The following is a 6,625-nucleotide window of genomic DNA, read 5'->3' as shown; positions in this document are numbered from 1 at the left end:
GTGTGATTTTGTCACATACAGCGTGCACTTCTCTACAATATGTCTGAAAGTGAGGATAATGGGTACAATTCTGCTCCCGCCTTGCTGTCATGCAAATCATGTTCGGCAGGGTTAGGTGCGGGATACATGGTGCAAGAGGTGTTTGTATGAGGTGTTATGATACTCCAGGCCCCTCTATGGTCTCAGCCACCTTGCAGGAGCCTCCTAGGGTGTGCTTTGCTCAGGCATTGTCGGCCATTGCGGGGCATTTGGCAGTACCTCCTGTGTTTTCCCCCAATGGGGTTCCCACAGCAGTCGGTTTTGCCCTTACAGGGCCTGCCTCAACAAGTCTCACCCATGAAGATTCCATCTGTGCCTCCTCTGTGGGTAGATACAGTCTCTACTACGGTGCAGACCCTGGAGGATACCTCTACTGCCCTCCAGGCTATGCTGCAGGGGGATAAACCCCTTAGACCAGCTAAAAGGCCTATGCCGTCATCTCTGTCTACACAACATGATGACATGACATCGGATGACTGGGAGATTCTAGATGTCTGATTCCGAGCCCTCTCTGCGAGAGGTGGAGACTAAAGCTGGCCACACACTAGACCAACTTACATCCAACCAGCCTACTAGTTGATTGGTTGGAATGAAAATCTGGTAAGGAATGAAAGCAAATGACAATCAGCAATTTTCTCCCAAACTCCGGAAAATGGACTAAAAACTGTCGTTTGAACAAATTGTTTGCATCAAACATTTAACAAACTTGTCTGACGACCATTTTCATCTGTTTTCTTTCATTTAGGAGCAAATTGCTGATCATCATTTGCTCCCAGACATTACCAGATTTTCATTCCAACCAATCAACTAGTTGGCTGGTTGGATGAAAGTTGGTCTAGTGTGTGGCCAGCTTTAGTCTAAAATCAATATTCCGGCTCTGATATGTGCTGTCCGTTCGGCCTTAGTCATAGAGGAGGACGAACCACCAGCTCCTCGTGCCCTTTTCAAGGAAATAAAGGTTACTTTGCGGTATTTCCTTTAGATGACCAGCTAGTAGAACACATGGAAGTGGCTTGGAAATCGCCTGGAAAGCATTACCAGCCTCAAAGAAGCTTGGCTTATGCATATCCCTTTCCTGCGGAACATAGTACCAAATGGGAAACACCACCGGTGGATTCTCATGTGACGCACTTAATTAAAAGTGCTACTCTACGTATGCCATCCATGTCTTCCTTAAAAGATACTACGGATAGGAAGGTTGAGGTTTGTTTAAAATCAATATATTCTCTTTCAGGGGCAGCTTCCAGGCCGGCCATGCCTATCTGCTTGGTGGCCAAGGCTATGGAGTTCTGGGCGGACTCCCTAGAGGAGTCTTTTTCTTCAGAGGCTACCAGAGATCAGGTGAATCTGGTGGACAACCTCCGTGATTCAGCTACCTATTAATGAGGCTACTTTGGATGTCGGCCTCATAACCTCCAGCATTTCGGCTGCTGCGGTTTCAGCTCGCCGCTCCTTGTGGCTGTGCTCTTGGAGAGCGGACGTGGACTCTAAGAAAGGATTAGAGGGTTTGCCTTATAATGGTGAAATCTTGTTTGGTCCGGACCTGGACAAGATTGTGGATAAGTTGGCAGCGGCTAAGTTTGCAGGTCTGCCTTCGGCATCTACTTCCTCAGGGTCTCAGAATTCATCCTTTCAGTCCTATCGGCCCCAAGGTAAGCCTAGGGGTCAGCCTGTTCCTAGGCAGTCAGCCCCCAAAAAGACTGCCAAGCCCAAGAAGCAGGCTTGGAGTATGAGACGTCCGGCTGCCAAGTCCGATGACAAGTCCTCGCCCTGACAGGACGGGATGGGCCTCCCCTTGGGGGATCCCAGGGTGGGAGGCTGACTTCTTCAGTTCACCCAGTGCTGGTGTCAGACCACCACAGACACCTGGGCAAGAGAAGTGGCCTCTCATGGTTACGCCCTCTCCTTCCACAGAAGACCTCCCCCTCAGTTTTCCTGCACAGACCCTCTGTCAGACAAGGACAAGGCCTTACTAATACAAAAGGAAGTACAATCCTTGCTTCAAGCAGGGGTCATTGTAACGGTTCCGTTACCCCAGAGGGGAACGGGTTATTATTCCAATCTCTTTCTGGTTCAAAAACCAAACGGATCCCATCGGCCTATCCTCAATCTCAAATCCCTGAACAAGTTCCTCAAGGTACCTCGGTTCAGGATGGAAACCCTACGCTCCATTTTACTGGCTATGGAACCTGGGGATTTTATGGTATCACTAGATATTCAAGATGCATACCTCCATATTCCGATTGCTTCATCTCACTAGCGTTTTCTCAGGTTTGCTGTACTGCAACAACATTTCCAGTTTCAGGCTCTACTATTTGGCCTCTCTACTGCACCTCGGGTTTTACCAAAATTATGGCAGTAATGGCAGCCCATCTGTGGTTGCAGGGGGTCCGCCTGTTAGCAGGGTCTCCAAATCACGATTTCAGTGCTTCAGACTCATGGGTGGTTGATCAATTGGATGAAGTCCTCCTTGACTCCATCCCAGAGGATGCTCCTTCTGGGAGTTCTGATGGATTCGCAACAACAAAGGATTTTTCTGACTGCAGAAAAGATCTCCACTTTGCAGATGCGAGTATGCAGATGCCTCCACGGTCGCCGAGTGTCCATTCACTCAGCAATGCAGGTATGGGGGTCCATGGTATCGACTTTCGACATGGTGGAATATACCCAGTTTAATTCCCGGCCTCTGCAGAGATTGATCCTCTCCAGGTGGGATGGATTATCCTATCGGATAAAGGCACAAACGTTGGTGCTCTCTCCGGAGGTGTGTCTGTCTCTTGTCAGGTAGCTGCAGACGGATCGCCTCACCAAGGGGCGCCTCTTTTGGATTCCGGACTGGATCCTCCTGACAACGGACGCCAGTCTCCGGGGTTGGGGCGCGGTGACAGGTCCACACTTGTTTCAGGGACGGTGGACAGCAGAGGAGTCTGCCCTGCCAATCAACATATTGGAACTTCAGGCGGTCTTCGGGGCCCTGCAACAAACCAGACTCATACTGCCCGGAATGCCCATGGAGGTTGTCAGACAACACCACTACTGTGGCTTACATCAACCATCAAGGAGGAACTCGAAGAAAATCGGCAATGACAGAGGTGTGACACCTCTGTCATTGCCGCTTTTCTTCTGCCATGGGCGGAATGCCATCTCCCAGCCATAATGGCAGTGTTCATTCCAGGAGTTCTCAATTGGGAAGTGGACTTCCTCAGCCGTCACGACGTGCATCCCAGGGAATGGTCTTATCACCAAGAGGTGTTTCAGCTCCTAGTGGACAAGTGGGGCATTCCAGGAGGTGGACCTCATGGCCTCCCGACACAATCACAAACTGCTAGTGTACGGGTCCAGAACAAAAGACATCCAGGCTCTCCTGGTAGACGCTCTGTCATTCAAGTGGACCTTCCAGTTTGTGTACCTATTTCCTCCAGTCTCCCTTCTTCCTCAAGTAATTCGGAAGTTCAAACAAGGAGGCACGGTCATGCTGGTGGCTCCAGTGTGGCCCAGACATCACTGGTACACAGATCTTCAGAGTCTCTCCATCGACACTCCATTGTTGTTGCCTTAACATCCGGACCTGTTGTCTCAAGGTCCTTGCCTTTACCCGGACCTGGTTTGTCTGTATTTGATGGCATGGTTCTTGAGACAGCCCTCCTAAGGTCCAAGGGTTTTTCCGGCTCTGTGGTTAACACCATGCTCAGAGCACGTAAACCAGTCTCTGCTAGGATTTACCACAGGGTGTGGCATACCTACTTTCAATGGTGTCGTCCCAAAGGTTATGATCCCCAGGTGTTTTCTGATATCCAGGGTTTTGGCTTTCCTGCAGGCGGGTTTGGATCTTGGTCTCTGCCTTGCCTCACTGAAGGTGCATGTCTCTGCTCTGTCAGTGTGGTTCTAGCAAAGGATTGCTCCTCTTCCTGATATCTGCACTTTCCTGCTGGGTGTCCTTCACATTCAGCCTCCCTTGTTTCCTCCTGTGGTGCCTTGGGATTTGGCTGTTGTCCTTAGGGCCCTTCATTTGATCCCCTGGACTCGGTGGATCTCAAATGGCTTACAGCAAAGACAGGTTTTCTTCTGGCTATAGCTTCCACCAGAAGAGTGTCAGACTTGGGGGCTCTCTCTTGTCGGTCCCCATTTCAAGTTTTTCATCAGCACAGGGCGGTGCTTCGGATTCACCCTGGGTTCCTTCCTAAGGTGGCTTCTAGTTTCCACATTAATGAGGAAATTATTGTACCAGCCTTTAATTCTCCAGACCTCTCGGCAGGTGAGGCCTCATTGGATGTGGTACGTGCCCTCAGAATTTATGTGGACCTTACCAGTTCCCTTCGGAAGTCAGACTCCTTGTTTGTACTCTATGGATTCCACAAGAAGGGATGGCCTGCCAATAAGCAAACTTTCGCTAGGTGGATTTGCATGACTATCTCTGAGGCTTACACTTCTGAGGGCCTTCCAGTTCCGCCCTGTTACTGCTCATTCTACTCGGTCTGTGGGTCCTTCGTGGGCAGCTCGCCGTGGCACCACGGCTGTTCAGCTTTGTAAGGCGGCCATGTGGTCTTCTGTCCAGACCTTTCTGAGGTATTATGCATTTGATACCTTTGCCGCTCAGGAGAATCCGCCGCCCAAAGGAAGCATCCTATCTGCAAAGGAGCATCCCCACCCTTGAAGGGACTGCTTTGGGACATCCCCAAGATCTTCCTGTAGAGCCTATGGACCCTGTAGTAGAAAATGAGACATATGGTAAGAACTTATCTTTGTTATCTATCTTTCTACGAAGTCCATAGGGTCTACAGGGCACCCGCCCTGACGCACCTGTGCTTCAGATGGGCTTCGCTTTGGTCACCAGTTTTCCGTCTCCTGTGTGAGAATGTGATTCTTGAGTGTTCCAGAACTTCTTCTCTTTTTTCCGGCCTTTGGCTTGCTACAAAACTGAGGTGCCTCTGGCCCGTGGGCGGGGTATAGGGGGAGACCCAGTGCATCCTGGGAGAAAAATTATACTGCTTAGTGCCCAGATGACTTTGCCATCACCTATACCCCCAAGGTCTCCCTGTGGACCCTATGGACTTCGTAGAAAGAAAAAGAAAGGTAAGTTCTTACCATATATCTCATTATTTAAGGGGTAAGATTTAAGCGAACAAAGTCGGCCTGGGAGTGTGAAATCTGTATACCAAGGTACTTAAATTGGGTACACCATCTAATGGGAAAATTGTACGTACGTGGTGGAGGGGTATTAGGAAAAAGAGGAAATATGTTAGATTTGTGCCAGTTTATGCGAATACCAACCAAATTTTTCAACTAATTCGAGGAACGCAGGTAAAAAGCTCTGCATATTTGTCAAAAACAGAATCATATCTGCATAAAGACCAATTTTTTTTTCCTCTCCATGATTTTGAAACCAGAAATCAGAGAGGAGGCTCTAATAGCACAGGCCAGGGGGCAATCTAATTGAAAAGTATTTGTACGAAAACGTCCACATTGACTCTGGCGGCCGGGCAAGAGTATAGGAGTATAATCCATGTCAGGAATTTAGATCCTATTCCAAAATCTAGATATAACCTCCCAGAGAAAAGGCCACTCCACCGAATAGAATGCACGTGCTGCATCCAGGGACACAAGAACCGCATCATCCACCTGCCTACCAGCTACCTGCAGATAGGTAAATACCCTTCTCAGATTAATGGTAGTGGACCTTCCCGGCATAAAGCCTGTTTGGTCAGTGTGGACAATCTCAAGAACCACTGTATGAAGCAGGGAAGCCATAATTTTTGCCAGTATTTTTATATCAGATGATAGCAGTGAGATATGACGATACGAATCAGGGTACAATGGGTCCTTACCCGGGCTTTGGGATCAGTATAATTATAGCCTCCGCCATAGAGGGAGAGAACCGATCTTATAGAAGTGCTCAAATTTCTCCCAACAGCTGGGGAGCGAGAAAACTGACATGGGTCTTGTATAATTCGCCCATCAACCCCAGGAACTTTATTGTAAGGAAAGGACTTGATAGCATCCTCCAACTCTTCTAGTGAAATAGGGCAATCTAAAAACTGTTGTTGCTCATTAGACAGGACAAGTAAAATGATTTGATCTCAGTCTTCCAATTAGTCATTCAATCAATTCTCAGCAACTCCTGAATATAATTGGCAGCCATGGAGAAGGTATTCGCTTACTCGTAATAATAACTCCTATAAACTTCACCAGGTTTGGTGTGATTGGTTGATGTACAACAGTTCCACACCTCGCAGGGACCTTCTTCAGGGCCTCTCGGGCATATGCACTGTGCTTATGCCACTCATTTCTCTTGAGGGCTCTCCACGCTACTCTGGTTATGAGTGCTGGGAACCCGACCTAGTCCTCCTCTTCCATCCCCCCTTCACCTTCCATGGTTATATCATCGTTGGTTGTTTAATTTGTTGTTTGTGGCCACATTGACCATATACATGTATCACTTGTAAACTGCAATTTCTGAATATCTGTTTTATGTTGACTGATCTGTTTATTGTACTGTATCCATTTGTTTGTAAGCTGATTGAATGGCCTTTTTAACCAGGATGACCTTGTATTTTTAAATTGTTTTGAAAACTTAATATAAATATAT

The sequence above is a fragment of the Taudactylus pleione genome, unplaced genomic scaffold (genome assembly GCF_031769625.1).
Source record: "Taudactylus pleione unplaced genomic scaffold, aTauple2 ptg000547l, whole genome shotgun sequence".
Taxonomy (NCBI): Eukaryota; Metazoa; Chordata; class Amphibia; order Anura; family Myobatrachidae; genus Taudactylus; species Taudactylus pleione.
The sequence above is the reverse complement of the archived record's forward strand: the minus strand, read 5'-3'. Positions refer to the sequence as shown.